Here is a 15,026-nt window from a genome sequence, read left to right as displayed (position 1 = left end):
GTCAAGAATTGCAATACTTTTGTGCAACACCTTCTTGTTGCACCACCAGTCAAAGGTTCATGTTTAAGTGGTCCAGAGAAAGATTTTAATGCAAGAAAATAGATTAAATCCAGGCTGGAATCTCCCATATGCCTTCTGGCAAAGTATCAGCTTCATTACAGTTTTGTTTAGAAAGTGATTTTAGTGATGACAAAATGTCATTTATATTATGTAGCAGAATTTTGACAATTGATCACTTGAGAGCTTTACTCATTTTGGAATGTGTTGCCTTGTGTTAATGTGCTCATATATTTATATATCTGCCAATGGCCAGCAAGTCAGCTCCATCATCACGACATCCTGAAGGAACACCAACTGCTTCAATTCTTTTGGCCCATTTTCACTTAATTCTGTTAAATGTTATGACTTCCTGCTCCTCAAAGCACTGCATTTAGTTCATTGCTTATTAGGAATTCTTCTCTTTGGCCAGTTCACTGTTGATTCATGGTATGACTGTCTATCCATGAAAGAACATGGAGTCAAATGGTCCATCTGTTTAATCATACCACTCAAAAACACAAAAAAGCCAGACAAGCAAATCTTTAAATTAGAAGCCTCACAATTTTGTTGTCTTAAAATATGCATTCTGTACAAATGACACAACAAGACTGACTGTACAGACATGCATAATGAGTCATTACACACACCCACACACATGCATCTCATACACCTGTCACCTTGGTGTGCCTCCCACCAAATTTGGCAGGCACATGTATTTTGATCCCCAGGGTCAGATTCCTCTTGAGGTGGGGTCATTATACAATCCACCCCACACCATTATTTGTTCCTTAGATTAGATAGAACTTTATTGATCCCTTGGGAAGACTCCCTCTGGGAAACTGAGGGAGAAATTGTTTTCTTGTTTGTTTTCGGGGGGAGTATAGTAATCAAATTCAATGAAATTCCACACAGTAAGAACACACCATAATAACATTTGTATGAAGGAAATGTTTATTTTCCACAGATTTCCTTTCCTTTCCAAAATAAATTGGAATACGGTTTACACTGACTTTGTGTGATAAATTCTCCAAAAAAAAAAAAAAAAAAAAAAATGCAACATAACAACAGTTTGCACATTTGTAACATGCAATATGAAGTTGTGGATGATTGACATACACAGTGTGACCCCACCAAAAAACAGAACCCATAAAAATTTTAATAAATACTACAGCGGTCCAGCAATTTTTGCTGGACCACTGTAGGTTTATTTACCAAATCATGTATTTACCAATACTGAGGTTGATAACATGAGTCCAAAACTGATGAACAGTACAGATGATTGGGGACAAATGAAGAAAGTAGGCAGCTGCACCACCACAAGGGGAGGCTAGCAAACACAGAACTAACCATTACCAAACAGGAGTAGAATGGAATAGAAGGTGAGGGTAGAACAGTGACAAATTAAAATCTGACATGTAAAGAGAAGATGAGAGACAGGTGTGGTGACTGTGATGAGACACAGCTGTGAAGGAACACCATGTGACAGGGCCACACCAACAACCACACCTGCAAAATCCGGTATTATTTGTGTTGTTATATTCTTAGTAAATCACCGACAAAATTGTCTCCACCCTGATGCGCAAAAGTTTTGATTTCCAACACAATTTTGCACTCGCCTAGGATTTTAGTCAACCAGGCCCTTATTTTTCATTGTCCAACACATCCCAGCTGTACATGGGTACTCTCTGGTGAAGAAACTTGTGATGGACTGGAGTCCCATCCAGGATGATTCATTGACTCATTCACTTTGCACTAAGAAATCCGTGGATAAACACCTGTATCAATTGACCTCAGGGTCTATGTATATCAAATCAAATCAAATCAATTTTATTTATATAGCGCTAAATCACAACAAACAGTTGCCCCAAGGCACTTTATATTGTAAGGCAAAAGCCATACAATAATTACAGAAAAACCCCAACGGTCAAAACGACCCCCTATGAGCAAGCACTTGGTGACAGTGGGAAGGAAAAACTCCCTTTTAACAGGAAGAAACCTCCAGCAGAACCAGGCTCAGGGAGGGGCAGTCTTATGCTGGGACTGGTTGGGGCTGAGGGGAGAGAATCTGGAAAAAGACATGCTGTGGAAGAGAGCAGAGATCAATCACCAATGATTAAAAGCAGAGTGGTGCATACAGAACAAAAAGAGGTGAATAAAAAGAAACACTGGGTGCATCATGGGAAACCCCCCAGCAGTCTAAGACTATAGCAGCATAACTAAGGGATGGTTCAGGGTCACCTGATCCAGCCTTAACTATAAGCTTTTTCAAAAAGGAAAGTTTTAAGCTTAATCTTAAAAGTAGAGAGGGTGTCTGTCTCCCTAATCCGAATTGGGAGCTGGTTCCACAGGAGAGGAGCCTGAAAGCTGAAGGCTCTGCCTCCCATTCTACTCTTACAAACCCTAGGAACTACAAGTAAGCCTGCAGTCTGAGAGCGAAGCGCTCTATTGGGGTGATATGGTACTAAGAGGTCCCTAAGATAAGATGGGACCTGATTATTCAAAACCTTATAAGAAGAAGAATTTTAAATTCTATTCTGGAATTAACAGGGAGCCAATGAAGAGAGGCCAATATGGGTGAGATATGCTCTCTCCTTCTAGTCCCCGTTAGTACTCTAGCTGCAGCATTTTGAATTAACTGAAGGCTTTTCAGGGAACTTTTAGGACAACCTGATAATAATGAATTACAGTAGTCCAGCCTAGAAGAAATTAATGCATGAATTAGCTTTTCAGCATCACTCTGAGACAAGACCTTTCTAATTTTAGAGATAGTGCGCAAATGCAAAAAAGCAGTCCTACGTATATGCCTAATATGCGCATTGAAGGACATATCCTGATCAAAAATGACTCCAACATTTCTCACAGTATTAATGGAGGTCATTGTAATGCCATCCAGAGTAAGGATCTGGTTAGACACCATGTTTCTAAGATTTGTGGGGCCAAGAACAATAACTTCAGTTTTATCTGAATTTAAAAGCAGGAAATTATAGGTCATCCATGTCTTTATGTCTGAAAGACATTCGTGCAGTTTAACTAATTGGTGTTTGTCTGTTTGTTTGTTTGGCTTCATGGATAGATAAAGCTGGGTATCATCTGTGTAACAATGAAATTTTAAGCAATGCTTTCTAATAACCCTGCCTAAGGGAAGCATGTATAAAGTGAATAAAATTGGTCCTAACACAGAACCTTGTGGAACTCCATAATTAACCTTAATCTGTGAATAAAGAGAAAGAGTCTAGCCAAATACCAGCATTACTGAAGACAGCCGAACATAAAGATATGTCTTTGGGATGGTTATGAATATTTTTTCTCTAATAGTTAAAATTTTATTTGCAAAGAAAGTCATGAAGTCATTACTAGTTAAAGTTAAAGGAATACTCGGCTCAATAGAGCTCTGACTCTTTGTCAGCCTGGCTACAGTGCTGAAAAGAAACCTGGGGTTGTTCTTATTTTCTTCAATTAGTGATGAATAGTAAGATGTCCTAGCTTTACGCAGGGCTTTTTTTTTATAGAGCAGCAGACTTTTTCCAGGCTAAATGAAGATCTTCTAAATGAGTGAGATGCCATTTCCTCTCCAGCTTACGGGTTATCTTCTTTAAGCTGCGAGTGTGTGGGTTGTACCACGGAGTCAAGCATTTCTGATTTAAGGCTCTCTTTTTCAGAGGAGCTACAGCATCCAAAGTTGTGTTCAATGAGGATGTAAAGCTACTGACGAGATAATCTATCTCAGTCACAGAGTTTAGGTAGCTACTCTGCACTGTGTTGGTATATGGCATTGAAGAACATAACAAAGAAGGAATAATATCCTTAAACCTAGTTACAGCACTTTCAGAAAGACTTCTACTGTAATGAACCTTATTCCCCACTGATGGGTAGTCCATTAAAGTAAATGTAAATGTTATTAAGAAATGATCAGACAACAGGGGGTTTTAAGTCTTCAGTTTCAATGCCATATGTCAGAACAAGATCTAAAGTGCGGTTAAAATGGTGGGTGGGCTCATTTACATTTTGAGCGAAGCCAACTGAATCTAATAATAGATTAAATGCAGTGTTGAGGCTCTCATTCTCAGCATCTATGTGGAAGTTAAAATCACCCACTATAATTATCTTATCTGAGCTAAGCACTAAGTCAGACAAATGGTCTGAAAATTCACAGAGAAACTCACAATAACGACCAGGTGGATGATAGATAATAACAAATTAAACTGGTTTTTGAGACTTCCAATTTGGATGGACAAGACTAAGAGTCAAGCTTTCAAATGAATTAAAGCTCTGTCTGGGTCTTTGATTAATTAATAAGCTGACCCATGCTTCGAGCATTCTGACAGTTAGTGTGACTCAGGGGTGTTTATTCATTTAAACTAACGTAATCATCCTGCTGTAACCAGGTTTACTAACAGGGACTTAGAAGAGAGAGACCGTGTTTAATAGACCACATTTAACTGTTTTAGTCTGTGGTGCAGTTGAACGTGCTATATTATTTTTTTTCTTTTTGAATTTTTATACTTAAATAGATTTTTACTGGTTATTGGTGGTCTCGGAGCAGGCACTGTCTCTACGGTGATGGGGTACTGGGGGGGGATGGCAGAGGGAGAGAAAAAATTTTGATGAAGCACAGCGCCAGTCTCTCAGCAACTTCTCAGACAAAGGAATTCCGATGAGGGGGCTGGACCACTCCTTCCACAAGGCATGCTCACAGGCGAATGACGTCACCGACAGGCGTGAAAAAAACTCTTGCATGCCCACAAGGGTTCAAGCTTGGCTGATGTAATCACACGTGATTCAAATCCATATGGTTTTTTAAAAAAATAATAAGGTCGGATACTTTTCTAATATATATATATATATATATATATATATATATATATATATATACTCAACAAAAATATAAACGGAACACTTTTGGTTTTGCTCCCATTTTGTATGAGATGAACGCAAAGATCTAAAACTTTTTCCACATACACAATATCACCATTTCCCTCAAATATTGTTCACAAACCAGTCTAAATCTGTGATAGTGAGCACTTCTCCTTTGCTGAGATAATCCATCCCACCTCACAGGTGTGCCATATCAAGATGCTGATTAGACACCATGATTAGTGCACAGGTGTGCCTTAGACTGCCCACAATAAAAGGCCACTCTGAAAGGTGCAGTTTTATCACACAGCACAATGCCACAGATGTTGCAAGATTTGAGGGAGCGTGCAATTGGCATGCTGACAGCAGGAATGTCAACCAGAGCTGTTGCTCGTGTATTGAATGTTCATTTCTCTACCATAAGCTGTCTCCAAAGGCCTTTCAGAGAATTTGGCAGTACATCCAACCAGCCTCACAACTGCAGACCACGTGTAACCACACCAGCCCAGGACCTCCACATCCAGCATGTTCACCTCCAAGATCGTCTGAGACCAGCCATTCGGACAGCTGCTGAAACAATCGGTTTGCATAACCAAAGAATTTCAGCACAAACTGTCAGAAACCATCCCACGGAAGCTCATCTGCATGCTCGTCGTCCTCATCGGGGTCTCGACCTGACTCCAGTTCGTCGTCGTAACCGACTTGAGTGGGCAAATGCTCACATTCGCTGGCGTTTGGCACGTTGGAGAGGTGTTCTCTTCACGGATGAATCCCGGTTCACGCTGTTCAGGGCAGATGGCAGACAGCGTGTGTGGCGTCATCTGGGTGAGCGGTTTTCTGATGTCAATGTTGTGGATCGAGTGGCCCATGGTGTCGGTGGGGTTATGGTATGGGCAGGCATCTGTTATGGACGAAGAACACAGGTGCATTTTATTGATGTCATTTTGAATGCACAGAGATACCGTGACGAGATCCTGAGGCCCATTGTTGTGCCATACATCCAAGAACATCACCTCGTGTTGCAGCAGGATAATGCACGGCCCCATGTTGCAAGGATCTGTACACAATTCTTGGAAGCTGAAAATGTCCGAGTTCTTGCATGGCCGGCATACTCACCGGACATGTTACCCATTGAGCATGTTTGGGATGCTCTGGACCGGCGTATACGACAGCGTGTACCAGTTCCTGCCAATATCCAGCAACTTCGCACAGCCATTGAAGAGGAGTGGACCAACATTCCACAGGCCACAACTGACAACCTGATCAACTCTATGCGAAGGAGATTTGTTGCACTGCATGAGGCAAATGGTGGTCACACCAGATACTGACAGGTATCCCCCCCCCCATAATAAAACAAAACTGCATAAGAGAAGATACACTTTCTTGTTTTCTGGTCAAATTTCATTTGCTACAAAGATGTCATCAGTTACAGATGAGGTCAAGCAACTTCTGGGGATGATGAAAAAACATCAAGTCCCAGCTGTGGGACACTAACTGTTTATGATGGTTACTGATTTACTCTGTCTTTTAGTGTTTAACCTCTTCCTGTAAAATTTTTCTCTGTAGCCACAGACCTACAAATCATCTGCAGGGAGGGGAAAAACAAACAGTTTTACTATATCACTGTCCTCCAGTCCTTAACTTCAGCTTTGATCAAGCAACAGCTCATTGACGGGAGCAAAGTGCTGCAACTGGAGCCTTTGCTGAGCAGACACTGGAATATCTGTCAGACGGTTAAATGATTTGTTATGCACACCATTATTCATATCTGACAACATGCAGAGTGGCTACTTTAGAATTAATGGCCTCTCACACTCCAGGGCCCTTATTGATGTTGACAGCCACACCTTTTGAAGACACAAGCCTTTGGTGTAACTGGTATAGGGACTGGTGGGTGTGAAAGTGGTGGAATGAGTTGGGGGTGTGTGCATTTGTCTTCATATGTGTGAAAAGTTTGATGAACTCAGATAATTGTTTGGAATTAGTGTGTTTTTTCCATTCAGAGCAACACAGCCAATTTAGGTTTCTGTCTGTCATTTTATTCTATTAATTATGCCTGCATGCCTCTGTCAGTTGCTGGAGGTTACATGATCACCCTCATTTGTTTGTGTATATCTGTATGGCTGTGAATAAGAGGTCTCATAAAGTAGCAAAAAGAAATTGTAACAAACTTTGCAGGGAGATTGCTCTAGATCCAAGAAGAGCTGGTCAGATGTTATGGCACTGCCCTAAAAATGATGACTTGTCTTTCTCTCAGTTTAATCATCTTATAATGTGCCAAATCACAACAAAAGCTGTTTCAAGGTGCCACACACAAAAAATCCATCCATCGATCCATTTTCTTCCGCTTTATCCAGAGTCGGGTCGCGGGGGCAGTAGCTCAAGCAAAGTTGCCCAGACCTCCCGATCCACACACACCTCCCCCAGCTCCTCCGGGGGAACCCCGAGGCGTTCCCAAACCAGCCAAGAGACGTAGTCCCTTCAGCGTGTCCTGGGTCTTCCCCGGGGCCTCCTCCCAATGGGACGTGCCCGGAACACTTCTCCAGCGAGGCGTCCAGGGGGCATCCAAAAAAGATGCCCGAGGCACCTCAGCTGACTCCTTTCGACGTGGAGGAGCAGCGGCTTGACTCCGAGCTCCTCACCCTATTTGTAATGGCACACAGAACAATTCAATATAAAAATTAAATAAATAATTAAAAATTAATCAAAATTTCAAATACATAATTAAAAACAGAAGTAAAAGAATAAAACATAAAAAAAACTATTCATAAGAAGGAGAATAAAAATGGTTTTAAGTCTTGACTTAAAAATATTCACAGACTCCAACTGCTTCACAGTCACAGGAAGACCATTCCACAGGATGGGTGCACAAAGAGAAAAAGCTCTTTGACCTGCTGACCTCTTCTTCACCCTGGAAAGGCAGAGAAGTCTTGCATCCTGCGACCGCAAAGCCTGGGCAGGCACATAAGGTTCCACCAGATCAGCCAGATAAGACAGCGCCAGTCCATGAACAACTTTATAAGTCAATAACAGAACCTTAAAATCTACTCTCACAGAGACAGAGAGCCAGTGTAAAGATGCCAAAATAGGTGTGATCTGTTCATACCTTCTGTTACGTGTCAAAAGTCTGGCGGCAGCATTCTGAACCAGCTGAAGACCCCTAATGCTGGACTGTGGTAACCCTGAAAATAGAACATTACAATAATCTAGTTTAGAAGAAACAAAAGCACGAATCAGGGTCTCAGCATCAGCCATAGACAGGATGGGGTGGATCCTCACTATATTTTGCAGATGGAAAAAAGCAGTGCTAGTAACATCCCTGAAGTGGATCAAAAATTACCCCAAGGTTCCTCACTTTGTCCATATGATGTATGACATATGAACCCAAGCTGAGCGCTAACTGGTCAAACTGATGCCAATGTCTCGCTGGACCAAGAACCATCATTTCAGTCTTATCAGAGTTTAAAAGTAGGAAATTACTAGACATCCAGCTTCTCACTGCTAGAAGACAGTCCTCCAGGGATTTTATGGGAGTGAGATTTCCCGCAGTTTCGGCATGTACAACAGTATCATCAGCATAACAATGAAAGTCAATCCCAAAACTAAGCAGTTTTGGGTGCTACATACAGGGAGAAAAGCAAGGGGCCTAAATCGGATCCCTGTGGAACCCCAAATCTCATGTCAGTAAGGTTAGAGGTAGTGCTATTATTCAAAACACATTGAGAACGACTGGACAGGTATGACGTCAACCATGCAAGGGCACTTCCAGTAATCCCAAAAAGATTCTCCAACCTATCAAGCAAAATATGATGATCCACACTATCAAACGCTGCACTGAGATCTAACAACACCAAAACCGTAGTGGTGTGTGAGTCCATTGCTCGCAGAAGATCATTCACTACTTTAGTGAGCACTGTCTCTGTGGAGTGATATTTCCTTAAAAGCAGACTTCAGAGGCTCAAAAAGATTATTCTCAGTGAGGTGGTCCACAAGCTGCCGTGAAACCACCTTTTCTAAAATTTTGGAAAAGAATGATAGATTTGATATTGGCGTGTAATTTTTCAATACACTGGGGTCAATATTAGATTTCTTAAGTAATGGTTTAATCACTGCAGATTTAAAACATTTCAGAACAAATCCAGAGGTTAATGACAGATTGATAATTTCCAACACAGATGGCCCAAGAATGGGCCACAGGTCCTTAAACAGTTTTGTTGGTATAGGATCAAATAAACAGGTAGTGCTTTTTGTAGATGCCACAAGGTTCGTCAGCACACCTAATGAAATACTATTAAATTCTGTAAATCTAGGTACCACCTCAGTGGTAGTGCCCACCTCCATAGCAGGTTTTAATGGCTGGGTGGTCGTGCTGAGATATGCTCAGCCTAATATCTTCTATTTTCTTCTCAAAATAATCCAAGAAATCCTGTGCTGAAAAGGGAGAATGACTAACAGGTGGCTGAATGAGAAATGCTACCGCGTCAAACAAGAACTTTGAATGATGTTTTTACTGATCAAATCAGGTAATAGGCCCGCTTTGTGGCCAGTAGTGCATGCTTATAATCTAAATTAGCATCCCGCCATACAAGGTGGAACACCTCTAATTTGGAACTACGCCATTTCCGTTCCAAACCTCTAGCCTTCTGCCTGAGGTCACGCAAGTAACCATTGAACCAATGTGACTGTGCCTTGGGAGGGTGTGGCCGTAAAAGAGGAGGCAAGTGTAGTTTTAAGTGCTGAATTTAAACTATCCACAAGGCTGTCTACTGATTTAGCATTCTCCAAAATGGAAGCTAAAATATCAGGTAGTCTAGCCTCAAGTTTAGTCATAGTTGAGGGTTTAATACAATGCTGCAGTAGTAGACAAGGTTGTTCTACTAAACACGGCAGCATAAATGTAAACCTGATGAGTGACTGGTCTGAGACCATAGATGCGAGAGGCAAGATGTCAATATTTGTGACAGCAAACCCACATTGAACAACCAGATCCACGGTATTTCCACTAATGTGCGGAATCCTAACACATCCACAATTTGCATAAATGATTTGCTAAGGGGATCAGAGGGCTTATTTATATAAATGTTAAAATCACCAATAATTAAAATGTTACCTGTGCTAGTTGACAAACTAGAGATGAAAGTACATTTATCTAAGAAATCAAAGTATGGGCCAGGGGGCCTATAAACAGTGACAAAATAACACAGCTGAGGTCCAGTTTTATGACCCTGGTAGTACTTAGCATCATGGGCATAACGGAGAGTCAGATGCTCAAACGAATTATATTTGTGACCCCCGACACCTAATAAAGAAAACCTAGATTTATAAATAAAAGCAACACCCCCACCTTGTTTCACACCATGAGACACATGACTAAATGTATATGCTGGTGGGCAGGCCTCATTCAGAGGAAGGAGAGTTGTGGGTTTGAGCCAGGCTTCACATAAGCCAATCAAATCTAAATTATGATCCATGATTAGATCATTAATCAACAAAGCTTTTGAGGACAATGATCTGATGTTAATGAAACACAGGGTAAGGACCTCAGTGGGGATGACAGACTGTTTGGAACCCGGTGAAACAAACCCAGGTTCCGAGAGCGCCACTGGCGCGCATCAATCCAGTGCCAACAGTCCTGAAAGCTGACCAGCTGCACCACACAGGCTTTGACCGGATGCAAAAGGCACCAGGGCAGGACAGATCACATCAGAATCCTGTGCACAGCTCGTCCAGATGCCAAACAGCAAGCCAAGCAGAGCTTCGGCTTCACCAGCTGGCCACTTCGTCTCCTGTGGTGACAACTGCACCTTCGGCTGAAAGACAATGCAGGAGCCCAGCACAGAAAAGCTGGAACCTCTGATAAAAATGGGAGCGGAAACTTCTGTCCACCCGCTGATAACCGCACCGCACCCCAAGCTGGGGGCTGGAGATCCAGCAGCGTTTGGCGATCATACACCCTCAGTGACTCTGATTCAAAAACAGCACAAGTTAAAAACAATAAAATAACAAACAGACTGGAGAGCAGCAGACGAGCAGCCAGACACAACGGCACCATCTTGGCACTCATTCCCATTCTGGGCCACATCCTGTAACTCTTCCTGGGGGATCCCCACCTTCCAGAGTAGAAACAGCCAGCCATCTGTTTAATATAGTGAGGTACACATTCCACTAAAACAATAACAGACACTCAGAGTGCATACATTGATGAAAGCTCATCATTTTGATTCAGTAATACCAAAATATGTGTTCTTATGTGAGCATGCGATTTGATCATTTCTGTTCAAAGTTGAACCTCTGTATCTTTGACTAACACAAAACCTTTCTACTTTCTTTTACCCTAATTGTCAAACAATGAAGACCTTGGTTTTGACTTTTCAAGGTCACCTAAGATCAAGGCTCGTGTGACAATAAAAAGGTAAGATAAGATAAGAAAAGCCTTTATTGATCCCTCAATGGGGAAATTTCAGTGTCACATCGCAGCATAGAACAGTAGGAATAGACAGAAGGGCATGAAATAAAAACAAACAAGTATCTCTTAAAAAACAAGAACTAAAAAAGCACTGAGTGCCAGGTAACGCTAAGGCTACCATTGTTCAGTTCAATGCTGCACTGCTGGGATGATATACACTGTAGGGATGTAAAAGTGATCAGATAAAGTGACTTCAGCGTGAAATGTACGATAAGTTACTCTGATATTTACAATATGGACAGGTTAAAATATAGTAGGTAAAGTGACTTAAGTTTGCACCATAAGTTAAATTATTGCACCTAATAAATACAGCAGGTAATGACATGATTATTGTCCTGGTTGCTATGGTTACCACAGTACCAGCATTGTTCATTGTACAGTCTGGTGATATATCACTTAATATTAGTGTTTAATGGTAGGCATGACTCTCTTTACCAGTTCTACAGGATGAGCTTATTTCCATGAAAAATGTGGTGTAAAACATTTGAGCTATTGTAAACTACTTGTTCAAACACATTTGTATGTATATTATACAGTACTGTTCAGAATAATAGTAGTGCTATGTGACTAAAAAGATTAATCCAGGTTTTGATTGTATTTCTTATTGTTACATGGGAAACAAGGTACCAGTAGATTCAGTACATTCTCAAAAATCCAACAAGACCAATCATGATATGCACACGCTTAAGGCTATGAAATTGGGCTATTAGTAAAAAAAAGTAGAAAAGGGGGTGTTCACAATAATAGTAGTGTGGCATTCAGTCAATGAGTTTGTCACTTTTGTGGAACAAACAGGTGTGAATCAGGTGTCCCCTATTTAAGGATGAAGCCAGCACCTGTTCGACATGCTTTTCTCTTGGAAAGCCTGAGGAAAATTGGACATTCAAGATTGTTATTATTGTTATTGATAGGAGTAGACAAAATAGAAATAGTATTTTAACTTGCCTATTTCATCGGTTGGCTAATATCCAGTGTCATTACAAAAAGAAAAAAAGGCAGCTCAGATGAAAAATGAGAAAAATTGTACATTTTCAATAATGAAATTGGGTGCCACACCGTGCATGCATAGTTTACTGTTTTGAAGGTCCTGTATGAAAAAAATAAAATTGGCCCATCATGGTAACTAATTAGGTGTTTGAAAAAAACAACTGCATTAATCCTAAAATGTGTGACTCTGCCAACATTTTAATCAGTTTAGACAGCTACTTCAATTTAGAAAGACAAGCAGACTCGTGCACCTTGTGTCCAAATTCAGATTTCAAGGCAGACAGACTGATTTGTCCCACTGCTGAATGTTAGGTATTTCAATGCCACATGGATTTCTCGTCTTTACACACACACACACACACACACATATGCAATATATATATATACACTCAACAAAAATATAAACGCAACACTTTTGGTTTTGCTCCCATTTTGTATGAGATGAACTCAAAGATCTAAAACTTTTTCCACATACACAATATCACCATTTCCCTCAAATATTGTTCACAAACCAGTCTAAATCTGTGATAGTGAGCACTTCTCCTTTGCTGAGATAATCCATCCCACCTCACAGGTGTGCCATATCAAGATGCTGATTAGACACCATGATTAGTGCACAGGTGTGCCTTAGACTGCCCACAATAAAAGGCCACTCTGAAAGGTGCAGTTTTGTTTTATTGGGGGGGATACCAGTCAGTATCTGGTGTGACCACCATTTGCCTCATGCAGTGCAACACATCTCCTTCGCATAGAGTTGATCAGGTTGTCAATTGTGGCCTCTGGAATGTTGGTCCACTCCTCTTCAATGGTTGTGCGAAGTTGCTGGATATTGGCAGGAACTGGTACACGCTGTCGTATACGCCGGTCCAGAGCATCCCAAACATGCTCAATGGGTGACATGTCCGGTGAGTATGCTGGCCATGCAAGAACTGGGACATTTTCAGCTTCCAAGAATTGTGTACAGATCCTTGCAACATGGGGCCGTGCATTATCCTGCTGCAACATGAGGTGATGTTCTTGGATGTATGGCACAACAATGGGCCTCAGGATCTCGTCACGGTTTCTGACAGTTTGTGCAGAAATTCTTTGGTTATGCAAACCGATTGTTTCAGCAGCTGTCCGAGTGGCTGGTCTCAGACGATCTTGGAGGTGAACATGCTGGATATGGAGGTCCTGGGCTGGTGTGGTTACACGTGGTCTGCGGTTGTGAGGCTGGTTGGATGTACTGCCAAATTCTCTGAAATGCCTTTGGAGACAGCTTATGGTAGAGAAATGAACATTCAATACACGAGCAACAGCTCTGGTTGACATTCCTGCTGTCAGCATGCCAACTGCACGCTCCCTCAAATCTTGCGACATCTGTGGCATTGTGCTGTGTGATAAAACTGCACCTTTCAGAGTGGCCTTTTATTGTGGGCAGTCTAAGGCACACCTGTGCACTAATCATGGTGTCTAATCAGCATCTTGGTATGGCACACCTGTGAGGTGAGATGGATTATCTCAGCAAAGGAGAAGTGCCCACTATCACAGATTTAGACTGGTTTGTGAACAATATTTGAGGGAAATGGTGATATTGTGTATGTGGAAAAAGTTTTTGTGTATGTGGAAAAAGTTTTTAGAGCAAAACCAAAAGTGTTGCGTTTATATTTTTGTTGAGTGTATATATATATATATATATATATATATATATATATATATACACACACACAGTATATACTAGCCATATTTTTCTTAAGTTGAACTGGAAATTACCCCCAAAATAGCCTTTTATGTAAGCAATAGCCTTTTATGTAAGACCATGCCATGTGGTTTCTCAACTGTTCTCAACTGTTAAGCACCTGACTGTCCTATACAACGCATTTTGCCATCCTGTCTGAATACATTCAACCAAACAAGTTATTTGATGCAATATAACATTATACTGAATCTGTAAAATACAAATTAACTTTGGTGCACAACCCAGTAGATTTTGAAGATTTTATTGTCTGAAAACTTTGTATTTTCACCATTTATGACAAGACAGAAAAAGCTGGCAAGATACATAAAGGTTAAAGGTAAGACATCTTTTACCTCTTAAAGACACAATTACGGGCAACCAATAATTTTATGCCTTAATCTATTTTATTTATCTATTACAGAATTCAGCTTTAATCATTACTGCTAGACATAATCTATAGATCTATTACAGAATTTTCCTTTAATCATTATTGCTAGAAATCTTAGACAAAAAGAACTTTCACTTTAATTAATTCTGCTTTAATCATTATTGCTAGAAATCTTAGACAAAAATAACTTGGGCAACCGATAATTTAATGCTTTAAACTATTCTCTTTATCTGTTTATCTTTTATGGTTACTGGGCAACCTGACACTCTAGATGACCAGGTCAAGCTGCCTTTTGGTCACACTGTTCATGACATATGTGAGTTGGTGGCCAAAGTCTTTCCAAACCTCTACCGTAACTACCAGAACTACAACTGGCTCAGCGAGCATGCTATCCTTGCTCCAAAGACCTTGGCAGTGGATGACATCAATGCTAAGCTTCTGGCCCAGCTTCCAGGACAGGCCTCCAACTACATGTCAATTGACACAGTGCCCGATCCAGATGAGGTGGTTAACTACCCAGTTGAATTCCTTAACAGCCTGGCACCAGCAGGCCTCCCACCACACAGCTTGGTGCT

Source organism: Thalassophryne amazonica, chromosome 14, assembly GCF_902500255.1.
Source record: "Thalassophryne amazonica chromosome 14, fThaAma1.1, whole genome shotgun sequence".
NCBI lineage: Eukaryota > Metazoa > Chordata > Actinopteri > Batrachoidiformes > Batrachoididae > Thalassophryne > Thalassophryne amazonica.
Note: the sequence above shows the minus strand (reverse complement) of the source record.